This window comes from Tachyglossus aculeatus, chromosome 15 (assembly GCF_015852505.1).
Source record: "Tachyglossus aculeatus isolate mTacAcu1 chromosome 15, mTacAcu1.pri, whole genome shotgun sequence".
Taxonomy (NCBI): Eukaryota; Metazoa; Chordata; class Mammalia; order Monotremata; family Tachyglossidae; genus Tachyglossus; species Tachyglossus aculeatus.
Genome location: NC_052080.1, coordinates 1,719,051 through 1,732,135, shown reverse-complemented (window position 1 = coordinate 1,732,135; position 13,085 = coordinate 1,719,051). Strand labels below are relative to the sequence as shown.

General features: G+C 51.0%; 1 protein-coding gene across 1 annotated transcript in view; it reads left to right on the top strand.

Annotated features, from left to right (window-relative positions):
• Window positions 1-5,139: 5,139 nt before the first annotated feature.
• The window catches only part of IL1RAPL1 (interleukin 1 receptor accessory protein like 1), a 535,220-nt gene continuing 527,274 nt past the window's right edge, over window positions 5,140-13,085 (top strand). Inside the window, exon 1 of the mRNA XM_038757289.1 lies at window positions 5,140-5,437. The gene's annotated coding sequence lies outside the window, so the exon portion shown is untranslated. The remainder of the gene's footprint in view (window positions 5,438-13,085) is intronic.

Below are 13,085 nucleotides of genomic sequence, written 5' to 3'. Positions count from 1 at the left end.
TATTATTATTACAACTACCGGCTTGCTTGTTGTGTTCTCTCTATCCCCCTGAGACAATGAAATTGGAATTTATGTGCTACAGCCCAGAAATGTGATAGGTTTATTATGGAATATCGAGTAGATACGGTACATGCAGCTTTTAATTTTACGCTGCCAGGAATGCTTCATAAAAGGAGTATTTTTTGTTGATATTTTTTGGGGAGGGGGGGGGCGTTTCCTGTTACATTTTCTTGCTCTGCCTCTTGAACCTTTCAAGAGAATAAAATACCAGCTCCATCCTAAAGGGAATGGGGCCAGAATCAATCAGCAGCTACTCAGACTACAGTTCCCATCCTGCTTCTCTTCCACCTACAATCCTCACTCTTCCCTGCTTCTGCCCGAGCCACAGTTAACCCGTTAGTTGCTGCCCGGTTACATTGTGAAGGGGAAGCCCGAGGTTAGATTTTGAGGAACCGTATGCCAGGTTGTTGCATTTGACTCCGCCTTAGGGTATGCCACCCACCTGCCACGGCCGCTCTTGATTTCACCCAGAATTCACCGACGTGACACTGTGATCCCGTTCATTACAATAGAAATCGTTTCCCGGGGAGCATCAGTCCATCTGTGCATGTTTTTTGATTTTGTTTTCTCCTCGCCAGAGAGTATCGTTTGCTTTCCGATCCCCTCACCATCAATCCTCTGCGCCCTCTTAAGGATATCGGTTCTTGCTGAGCCCCAAATGGGACTCTGCCTTTTGGGCGACTGCCAGTATTTGGGGAAGGGGGGTTGGACTTTGGAGGGGGGGAAGGTCAATGTTTTTCCCAGCTAAATATGAGTACGTTAGCTGAACGCTACAAACATCTGCAGATGAGTATTCCGTGAAGTAATTAAAATTCCTAATTAGATGCACCTTGCAGCTGCCGTTAGTCTTAATTGGCAATAATGCAGCTACATTTTGTTCTGACACATATCTTCGGAAGAGTTAGAGGGAGAACTGAAGGAAAGCAAGAGAAAATGTTCCCACACAGTTCGACAGTTCGCACAAAGATCCCATGGCAACAGGGAGGCCCAGAGTCGGAGCTGTAAAATCCGGGAATAGACAGGGCAGGCTCCACCACTCTTTCCAACCGACACATCCCTTCTGAAGGAAAAGGAGGTAAAGGGGTCCCAAAGACCCTCACCACCACGGAAACCTTAGGACCGCACCCGATAAAATCCTCTCTCGGGTCTTGAAGCTGTGGTTTCTGTGAGTCGGCTTGAACCTCGCCCGGCTTTTGTGTTTGGAATGAGTAGGATCAGTGGGTCGATCATATTTAAGCGCTTTACTGTTCACAGAGCACTGTACTAAGCGCTGGGGAGAGTACAATAAAACGGAGTTGGTAGGCCCATTGCCTTCTCACAGTGAGCTGACAGCCTGGCGGGGGACAGAGATGACTATAAATAAATAAATTACAGATATGGACATAAGTGTTGTGGGGCTGAGGGAGGGGTGAATCAAGGGTGCGAATCCAAGTGCAAGAGATTATCCAGAAGGAAGTGGGAGAAGAGTAAATGAAGCATCAGTCACGGAAGGCCTCTCGGAGGAGATGTGGCTTCAATAAGGCTTTAAAGGTGGGGAAAGTCATCGTCTGTCGGACATAAAGAGGGAGGGCATTACAGGCCAGGGCAGGATACGGGTGAGAAGTCGGTGGAGAGATAGTTGAGATGACTGACTGTGAACTTTGTTGTATTGTACTCTTCCAAGGGTTCAGTACAGTGGTCTACGCACAGTAAGCACTAAATAAATACAATTGATTGATTTGGGTTGAGCCAGTTAAGTTTTGGGCAAGTTGGGGCTAGTGTTTCTATTTCCAAGGTCAGGGGGTGGTCGGGAAGGGGGCAAGGAAGGAGGGTTCAAGACAAAATAGTAATAATGATAACTGTGGTATTTGTTAAGCACTTACTCTGTGCCAGGCACTGTTCTAAGCGCTGGGGTAAATATGAGATAATTGGGTTGGACACAGTTCCTATTCCGTATTCCAGTGCCCAGTTCCTATTGCATATGGGGCTCACAGTCTGAATCCCCATTTTACAGACGAGAGAACTGAGGCACAGAGAAGTGAAGTAACTGTCCAAGGTCACACAGCAGACAAATGGCAGAGGTGGGATTGGAACCCAGGTCCTCCTGACTCTCAGGCCCGGGCTGTAGAGGTGGCTGTGATTTCTGGACACTGGGGTTGTGAGGCTGGGTATAGTTGAGGGGGTGGAAGACGGTTGAATCCCACCTCGTTCTCTCCTGTCCCGCCATCGACCCCCGGCCCACGTCATCCCCCGGGCCTGGAATGCCCTCCCTCTGCCCATCCGCCAAGCTCGCTCTCTTCCTCCCTTCAAGGCCCTGCTGAGAGCTCACCTCCTCCAGGAGGCCTTCCCAGACTGAGCCCCTTCCTTCCTCTCCCCCTCGTCCCCCCTCCATCCCCCCATCTTACCTCCTTCCCTTCCCCACAGCACCTGTATATATGTATATATGGTTGTACATATTTATTACTCTATTTATTTATTTATTTATTTATTTATTTATTTATTTATTTATTTTACTTGTACATTTCTATCCTATTTATTTTGTTGGTATGTTTGGTTCTGTTCTCTGTCTCCCCCTTTTAGACTGTGAGCCCACTGTTGGGTAGGGACTGTCTCTATGTGTTGCCAATTTGTACTTCCCAAGCGCTTAGTACAGTGCTCTGCACATAGTAAGCGCTCAATAAATACGATTGATTGATTGATTGATTGGAAGAACCCCCGGCTGGGAGTTGGGATACCAGGGTTCTAATTCCAGCCCTGTCTTTGGCTTGCCTTGTTTCCTCCCCTGAGCCCCACCCCAATATCAATGTCTGTCTCCCCCTCTGGACTGTAAGCTTGTTGTGGGCAGGTAACAACATGCCTACCCACTCAGTTATATTGTACTCTCCCAAGCCGTTGCATAGGGATGGTGGATGTCAGGATCCAGTCAGCCGAGTTGGGGCTTTGGGGAGGAGCAGTGTGGCCTAATGGGTAGAGCAGGCGCCTGGGAGTCAGAAGGACCTGGGTTCTAATCCTGCCTCCACCAAGTGTCTCACCGTTTGACCTCGGATCAGTCACTTCTCCTCTCTGCAGTGCAGTTACCTCATTTGTAAAATAAGGATCGAGACTGTGAGCCCACAGTGAGATACTGTCTGTGTCCAACCTGATTACCTTATATCTACCCCGGTGCTTACAGTAGTGCCTGGTACGTGACAAGCACTTAACAAATACCATAAGAAGAAAAGAAAAATTCCAGTGGTCTTCCCTGATCCACCCACTGCTTTAACCTGAGAATAATGTGTGAGGCCAGAGGAAGCTCCCCATCCCTCCAGCCTTGATGTCTCCATTTCCCTGTTCCTGGGGCCAGGATTTCCCACCATCCCAACCTGTCAGACAGGGAACGGGGTGGGACAGGAGGGGAAAATGAAGCAAAGGGGCTGAAGCCGGGAAAGGGCTTTCTAGCTCAGCTCAAAGAAGCTCAGCAGTGATTCCATTCCCTCTTAGCAGGTGGGTGAGCTGAAGGGACATTTGCCAGGGCTCTGACCCACCTTTAAGCCCCTCCCTTTTCCCTGAATATTTCAACCCAGTGATTGATTGAATGAATAACCGAATGAATGCTCTCCTGAACACTGCCCCTGAGTCCCTTCTTGCTCACTGTGTTTGTGTGCCTGAGACATAGTGACAGGGCACAGTTTTCATTGGCTTTTGGTGCACATCCAACAGAAACACAGCAAGTGGTAACATAGTCTCCTCCGCCTTGGATGCCTCATCTTAGGTACATCTCCTCCAAGAGGCCTTCCCTTCTTTCCCCTTCTCCCACTCTCTTCTGCGTCACCCTGACTTGCTCCCTTAATTTACCACACCCTTCCAGCTCCACACCACTTAGAACCGTATTTGTCATTATTCATTTATATCTGTCTCCCTCCCTAGACTGTAAGCTAGATGTGGGCAGGGAATGTGTGATTTGTTGTTGCATTGTACTCTTCCGAGAGCTTAGTATCGTGCCCTGCGCAAAGTAATCATTCAATAAATATGAACGACTGACTGACCAGGAGTCCTCCCCCCCCCCCCAGATCCCTGTCAGCGAAGCAGCATAGCCTAGTGCCTAGAGCCCGGTCCTAGGAGTCAGAAGGACCTGGGTTCTAATCCCGGCTCTGCCGCATGCCTGCTGCGTGACCTAGGGCTTCACTTCTGTGGGCCTCAGTTACCTCATCTGTAAAAATGGGGATTCAGAGTGCGAGCCCCATGTGGGACAGGGCCCGTGTCCAATCCGATTACCTGGTATCTACTCCGGCCGCTTAGAACAGTGCTTGGCATAGAGTAAGTGCTTAACAGGTGCCATGATTATTAACTATTCCAATTATTTCAGCCCCTCCCCCTCCAGGGAACAAGCCCAGAAATGTAGGGGCTGAGAAATAGAAGACAAGGTGTCCGCAGGATCCTCTCCCCCGCCGCCCCCCGTTTCTCCCCAACCATCTCGGCTCAGGGCTTGCCCAAGGGTGATTCTTCGGGCCTTGGATTGAAATATCCATTGGGTGGCAGCAACGGTTTCTTCTGCATGACTTGCAGCAGGGCGAAGCGGGCGTTCAGTGGAGCCAACGGATCTTGTAGGAACACTGGGATCATTTATGCACTGCAGTTTCTCCCTTCCGCCCCTCTGTCGGTCCCTAGGATGCTCTGAACGGATGGTGGTCCTTCACAGGACCGACTCGGCCTCTTCCCCACGGATTCGCCCGGGGCCGGGCCCGACTCCCCCAGGGGCTCATTGCATCGGGGCATCGGGGCATCTTTTCCGGAGAGCTAGGACCCAGGAGACGCTCTCTCTCTCGCATATAACGGTACGGGAGAAGAAAACTGGATCTGCCAGGCCAGGATACTTGGGAGATATTCCTAGGATTCTTGCTCGGGCTGGCTGTCTGGACCTGGGAATTTTCCCGGGAGTCCAGGAGGCTTGGACGGGAAACCGGCACGGGGAAGAATTGTAAGCACCGACTTGTTGAGGTTTTTTTCCATTCTTTCCATTCCTTTCCCCTCTCTGCTCCTCTGTCTCTCTTCTCCCCCTCCCTCCCTCTGTCTGTCTGCTTGCCTGCGTCTCTCTCTCTCTCTCTCTCTCTCTTTATCCTCTTGCCTGTCTCTGGGTCTCCCCCAAATCTCCCCCTCCCCCTTCCTCATCCTTCCTGCTTCCCACCCGGACTGTATCGTCTCCCCCATCCGACGGGGCACTTGGAGAACTCAGAGGATTCCTCCCCGGAGGAAGCCCTTTATGGAATTACCTGCCTCGCCTGCACCCCTGGCCCGGTCGAATGGGGGTCTCGTTGGAGTCGTCGACTGCTAGCGTAACCCGGCGAGGAGAAGGTGGATTCCGTCCATCCGACTGTTGCCTCTCTGGCTGAGCCCAATCTCTCGCCAGGTACACTCGTGGGTAAGGTCATTTTATTTCCCTGTCGTCGCGGACCTGTCGGTGGCGTCGCTAAACTTAGGGGTCGGGATCCAGAGGAGGCTTTGCCATAATTGCAGCAAATGCGTTGAGGGTGTATGTGTGTGTTGTATGTGTCTGTGTGTGTTTGTGTGTGTGTGTCTTGGCAGTTGAATGAAATAGCTGCAGTTGGAAGCTTTTCTTCCCCCCCTCACTCAGAGAGTTTTTCATGAGAAATCAAAGCCCCACATTCATCTGTGTGCAGCCTGTGGAATAGGAGATGGCCTTGATTCTGAGCAAAGACTCTTGATCGGGGTGGGGGATAGATGGGGGACACCCCCATCCTCCCCTCCTAGAGGGGAGGTTCCCCCGGCAACCCGAAGGAACCCCCAGGCTGTAGCCCCCTCCGGATCCCCCCGGCTAATGATCCGAGAGGGGTTTCCTGTGCTTCCTCCTGCACATCTGTCTGCAACTCAGTGCAGTATCCCCACTGCTGCATTCATTCTCCAGCTGCAGTGGAGCTGGGAGGGAGAGAGCTCGCTCGCTCACCACTTGGTCACTCAGTAAACTTCCCGGTGGGCCTCGTCGTGGACCGCCTCCAGAGCCGGGAACACTGAGACGACAGATGGGCAACGGAGGCAGACCTGGGGACTCCGACTGGAGCCTTTTCCTCTGGGGTCGGTCACTTCTCCGGGACCGCCCCAGGTCCAGCGGCCCAGAGAGTGGAACAGCCATCCTCGCCCCACAGGTCCTCCCTGCCCTAGGTTTATCTCCCTCTCTCTGCAGGGGGGTACTTTGGGCCCGTCCTTCCCAATTCTATCCCGGCACTGGTTCCTTTCCCCTTACTGGAGAAAGTTCAAGGATCAGGAATCCTGAGGCCAACTTAACACGTCCTTATGGTCGGCGGCACCGATTGCGTGGTGTGTTTTTGGGGAGAAGGAGGGATGTCCATCACCTCACCCCTTGCTGCGATGCTCAAGTCGAATGAGTCCCCTTCCCATTGCCGCTGTGATGGCCCATCCCTGGAGAAAGCTCCGCAGCTTGGTAGAAAGATGGCTGGTCGTCGGACAGAGTCACTGATTATGTAACCAGACCGGAGCCGCGTTTTGAGTGGGCAGAGCCTCATGTGGGTGTCTCTCCAGGGGTCCGCTTTTGAAACGCTACCCCTGGCCCCGTGGGGAGAGGAGGTCTGGGGTATCTGAGTGGTGGAGAGGATGATGGGGATTCCTCCCTGTCGGGGGACACCCTGGGGGTTAAGCCAGACCCTCCCAAAGAGAGACCCCGAAATTCTCCGCAACCCCATGGTCCCACGTTGGTTGCCCCGACTTCCTGCTTCTGTTTGGCCCTCTCCAAGGTCACTCCATCTTCGCCTGGATGGCCACTTGCGGGTGTCTTTCCCCTGCCCCTCCCTCCCGAACAATTCATTCATTTGTGTAGTCCTATTTATTGAGTCCTCACGGTGTGCAGAGCCCTGTACTAAGCACTAGGGAGAGGACGCTCTGACACTAAACGGACACATCCACTGCTCACAGTGAGCTTCGCATGAGGTTGCCGGTAGCTGCTTTTTATAAATCTCCTGGTTCTCTCGGGGTGAGACCCAAAGACTCTGTAGCTTCGTCTTACCCCTGGCAACCTACTCCCTGAATGTCGTGCCCACAGGCAGGGAGGAAGCAGGGGGTCTTGAATGGGGTGACCCCTGACCTGTTTCTTGGAGTGAAATGGGAAGGCCAGGCACTTAGTGCAGTGCTTCACACACAGTGAGTGCTTAATAAATGCCATTGGTCCATCGGTAACCCATGTCTCCTAAAGGACTGGACACTTGGAGTGAGTGTGTATCGGGGGCGGGGGGGGGGGAGTGTGTGTGTTTGTGTGTGTTGGGGGAGAGTGGAAGGGTTAAAATGGCCCCGACAGCGATCTGTGCAGCGGTGGATAAGCCAAGAGGCAACATAAGCTCATTAAAGAAATGGGCAAGTCCCGCAGTATTGAAGGAGGTTTCTACCCATTCTCCAAAAGTAGCTGTGGCAGGAGAATCCATTCGATCCCCTCAGGGCTTACCAACCACCCCCAAATTTCATCTTCCCTCCAGGATGCCTTTTCTGCAAATCACATCCCCAAGAGATCTCGCTTTGTGTCAGTGGCACTGCAGCTTCCTCACCCGACTTAGCCCCCCTCCAGTGGGCCGGAGCTTGGATTAACCCACAAGGCCGAGTCGCTTCTCCGTTCGGCGGCGGCGAAGGGAGCTTGTCTTTTGCATATTCCGATGAACAGTCTCTCTCTGGGGTTACCGCGCCAGAGGAAACATCTTAAGCCACCGATAAGTGATTTTCGAAGGGTTGCGTCCTCCCGGCCACGCTCCCCCCCCCACAACACACACGGAGCACACAAACCCTGGGCAGGATTGGAGTTTCGCCATCAAGGCGAACGTGGACTTTAAAGCCGCGATCCCGGAGGTGGATTGTGTGCTGGTCTAGTGGGCTCCGAGGCGCGAATACATCCTGAAATCTCATTCGGGACCCGATGGGAGTGTAAGATAGGGAGGGAATGCCTGTGCGGTTGACTGTTGTTTTGCATCCTTCAGGGGTCAGAATAACACCGTGGGAGCTCCCGGGTGGATGGGTGTTCTGGGAGGATGTCTCCATGGTGGCATCATCTGACACGCCACAGGTTGGGGGCTCAGGGGTCTCCCGGGCAGTGGAGGTTCAGGCTGCAGATGGGGCAACCCCAAAGACGAGCAGCTTCACCCTCAGAGTGGGACTTCTGTCCTCTTCTGCCCACTCTGGCCTCTTGCTTGTGAAGCAGAGCATCGTGGAGGCCGGAATGGGAGTAGGAAGACCCTGATTCTAGTCCTGGCCCAGCCACCGACGCGCTGGGCATGGCCTCGTGGCACCATGCTGGCCCTGGATACTGTTTATCTGGCATCTGCTCCTGAGTGACTGTGGGCAAGTCGCTTGTCCGTCATGTCCCACAGTTTCCCCATCTGCAAAATGGGGATAGTAATGCCCACCTTGGCTACCTAACTTAGAGTGTTGTTGCGAGCGCAGAAATGAGGGACGTACTCTGAGAGAGCTTTGGGAATCAAAGCTCTCTACATAGCTAAGATTTTCAGCTCTGAAAATCAATCTACCCGTCTGTAAACTGGGGATGAAAGATCTGTTCTTCTTTCCTGGTAGATTGTGAACCCTGGAGGGACAGGGACTTGTCTGATCTGTTAGTCTCGTATCAACCCCAGCGCTCAGCACAATGCCTGGCGCGGATTAAACACCCGACAAATGCCACTATCGTTACTAGAATAATGACGGTGGTTATTTTGCTGGAAGGTTTCACGCAGGCTCAGACAGGATGAGTTCTCTTCAATGCCCCATCTGATGTGTTCCTTCCATTTGGGCAGGACTCCCCAGTTGGCTAGAGTATGTCCCTGGAGAATTCGGCAGAAAGGAAGAGGCATGTTGGCCGTACGGGCTGAAGTTGATTTGAAGCCGAATAAAGCACCGCACATCTCACCTGTGTCATAGACGTGTCAGAATTCCCCGTGCGAATGGGGAACGGATTTGAGGCGTAGCCATTTCCCACACATCCACAACGGGCCTAATTTGGTCTCCAAACGCACTCCCGTCAGTGGAAGCGGGAGACTTGATGAATAGGTAATGGCCACGGCTCAACTTCACACCCCGCGTACATTTCGCATGGAATTTCTGTACGTTCATCTGATGACCTGTTTATATCATAAGGGAGGAATTTATTAAGTCTTCTCAGCTAACTTGGAGATAAATAGCATGTTCCAACCAACCAAATGGGACAGAAGAATGTAATATTCATTTTATAAGAGTTCTCTTGTGCTTACGCAAACCATTTAGACAGTGAGTCCCTCCGTTAGGTCTTTGAAGCCAGAGATCATTCATTCAGTCATATTGATTGAGCGCTTACTGTGTGCAGAGCACTGTATTAAGTGCTTGGAAAGTACAATTCAGCAACAGAGACAATCCCTGAACACAACGGGATCATGTCTACCAAGCGCTTAGTACTGAGCTCTGCACACAGAAAACACTCAATTAATGCCATCCATCTGTTGATTGGTAGGAAAGGGTTGGGGCAGATATTTTCTTGCAAAAGGCTTATTCTCTAATGCTTGGCAAGCTCTCTGTCTTCAGATAACAAACTACTTTATAAAGCATATCACTAGAAGCGTCCAAATCTTGAGTAATCCATTTGAGGTAGCAAGCAGAGAAGCAGTGTGGCATAGTGGATGGAGCCTGGGCCTGAAGGTCAGAAGGACTTGGGTTCGAATCCCTACTCTGCCACTTGTCTATTGTGGGACCTTGGGCGAGTCAATTCACTTCTCTGTGAAGCCTCACATGGGACAGGGACTATGTCCATCCTGATTTGCTTGTGTCCATCTCAGCGCTTAGTATAGGGCCTGGAACAAAGTAATGATAATAATATTTGTTAAGCGCTTACTATGTGCTCAGCACTGTTCTAAGCACTGGGGTAGATATAAGCTAATCAGATTCTCCCACGTGGGGCTCACAGTCTTAATCCCCATATTTCAGATAAGTGAACTGAGGCCCAGAGAAGTTACGTGGCTTGCCCAAGGTCACACAACAGATGACCTGAGCCAGGATTAGCGCCCACGTCTTCTACCAAGCCTGTGCCCTTTCCACTAAGTCACGCTGCATGGGTTCTAATCCCAGCTCTGCCACTTGTCCACTGCGTGAGCTCGGGGCAAGTCACTTGCGTTCTCTTGGCCTCAGTTCACTCATCTGTAAAGTGGGGATCGAGACTGTGATCACCATGTGGACAGGATTTGAGTACATCCTGATTTGCTTGCATCTAACCCTGGTGCTTAGTACAGTGCCTGGTACATAGTAAGCCCTTAACAAATATCACCATCATCATTATTATTGTGATAAGAGCTGGGATCAGAGCCCAGGTCATCGGATTCCCAGAACCGTGTTCTTTCCAGTAGATCGCACAGCTGTCAGATGTAGAGAAAGTTACGTTATGTAACAATCGTGTTGCCCGGTCACCTCAGCATCAAACAGAAACGCTTCACCATCCCCTCCAAAGCACTCCATCAGCTCTCCCCTCCTCCCTCTCCTCACTCCTTTCCTAGGTAGGACAATCCAACGTGCGTGCTCCGGCCCATTGTAACGCTCACCTACACTCGGTTCTCGATCCCATCCATCTACAACCAACCCCTTGCCCTCGTCCTTCCTCAGGTCTGAAATCCCTCCCTGTTTGTTCTCCACGACCATGGCCCTTCTGAAAATCACATCTCTTCCTAGAACCCTTCCCAGATGAAATCCTTACTTTCCCATTCTCCCCCATCTAGACTGAGCCCACTGTTGGGTAGGGACTGTCTCTATATGTTGCCAACTTGTACTTCCCAAGAGCTTAGTACAGTGCTCTGCACACAGTAAGCGCTCGATAAATATGATTGATTCCCATTCCCGACCCCCATGTCATCTAAGACATTCAGAGCTCTACCCCCTTAAACGCTTGTAATACTCAATCCCACCCTCAGCCGCACAGCCCTTAGGTAGCTATTCTTACACAGTGCCATTTGCCCTCTCTGTTAGGATAATAATTGTGGTATTTGATAAGCACTTGCTATGTGCCTGGCACTGTACTAAGCACTGGGGTGGATACCAGCAAATCGGTTTGGATACAGTCCCTGTCCCATGTGGGGCTCACAGCCTCAATCCCCATTTTACAGATGAGGTAACGGAGGCCCAGATAAGTGAAGTGACTCGCCCAAGGTCATGCAGCAGAAAAGTGGCAGAGGCAGGATTAGAACCCATGAAGTTGTGACTCTGACCTGTGCTCTATTACGCCATTCTGCTTCTCAATTTACCTATTTTACCATCTGCCTTGGAGAGCACAGTAGAATGACAGGCAGAATAGTGGATCTCTGCCTTCAAGGAGCTTATAATCTAGGGACAGTGTCTCTAGCCTGGTATAATAATAGTAATATAATAATGGCATTTATAAAGCACTTACTATGTGCCAAGCACTGTTCTAAGTGCTGGGGAGGTTACAAGGTGATCAGGTTGTCCCACCTGGGGCTCACAGTCTTAATCCCCATTTTACAGATGAGATAACTGAGGTACAGAGAACTTAAGTGACTGGCCCAAAGTCACGCAGCTGACAAGTGGCGGAGCCGGGATTTGAACCCATGACCTCTGACTCCAAAACCTGTGCTCTTTCCACTGAGCCATGCTGCTTCTCTGTGGGCTGGGCTCTCTTACTACGTGCAAAGCACTGTTCTAAGTGCTGGGGAGGTTACAAGGTGATCAGGTTGTCCCACCTGGGGCTCACAGTCTTAATCCCCATTTTACAGATGAGATAACTGAGGAACAGAGAAGTTAAGTGACTTGCCCAAAGTCACGCAGCTGACAAGTGGCGGAGCCGGGATTTGAACCCCTGACCTCTGACTCCAAAACCCGCGCTCTTTCCACCGAGCCCTGCTGCTTCTCTGTGGGCTGGGCTCTCTTGAGTTTTTCTCCCCAAGAAGGAGTCACGGTGCTTCTCCCCTGAGAAGTGGTTGAAAAATGAAGTCTGTTCCACGACGCCACTGCAGTCTGCCTCTCTGCGTCCTAATGGAATGTCGGAGCTCAGGACGTCGGTCCATCCTTTGCTCCTGATCCATTTTGAAAATGGATGTCACCCGAGATTTGTTGGCAATATTCAGGAGTAATCTTCATTGCCTTGCTGGATGTCACAAGGTAGTCCGTGCACATAAATAATGATGTCAGGTTTTGCCGTTTGTGCCATGAAGGGAGATAGCTAGGCCTTGTTCTGAACATGCTAATCGCTCAGCAGGAGTGGGAAATGCAGAAACGGGGTTATCATCAGGCAGTGGTAATTCTCCAATCAATCAATCAATTGTATTTATTGAGCGCTTACTGTGTGCAGAGCACTGTACTAAGCGCTTGGGAAGTACAAGTTGGCAACATATAGAGACAGTCCCTACCCAACAGTGGGCTCACAGTCTAAGAGGGGGAGACAGAGAACAAAACCAATCATACTAACAAAATAAAATAAATAGAATAGATATGTACAAGTAAAATAAATAAATGAATAGAGTAATAGATATGTTCAAACATATATACATATATACAGGTGCTGTGGGGAAGGGAAGGAGGTAAGATGGGGGGATGGAGGTGGGGAGAAGAAGGAAGGGGCAGAAACTCTCTCCCCTGGAGGAACAGAACCCAGAATCCCACTCTCCTGGGGGAACAGGGAGTCCGGAGCACTTTTATTCTTTTTTTTAAATAGTACTTGTTAAGTCCTTACTATGTGTCAAACACTCTAAGTGCTGGGATAACTCTCCAGAGACCCACTCGCCAGAGGAGCGGGGTCCCCAGAGCTCTCCAGAATCTCATTCCCCAGGAATTCTAGGATCCAGAGCTGTCCAGAAAGCCTCTCGCCAGAAAGTTCAGGGCCCAGGGCTCTAGAGAAGCCATTCATTCCCTCAGAGTTGCAGAGCTCTCTGGAGTCCCAGTCTTTTGGTCCAGATCTCTCCAGAGTCCCGCCGCCCATTTGGGACGGAGAAGCCCTCTGGGAGGAATCGAGAGATAGGAGCAGAATGTTGGTCTGGGTGTGAAGGGAGTTGGGGGAGAGATTAAAGGGTTCTTTCAACTCTCTCCCATCCTAA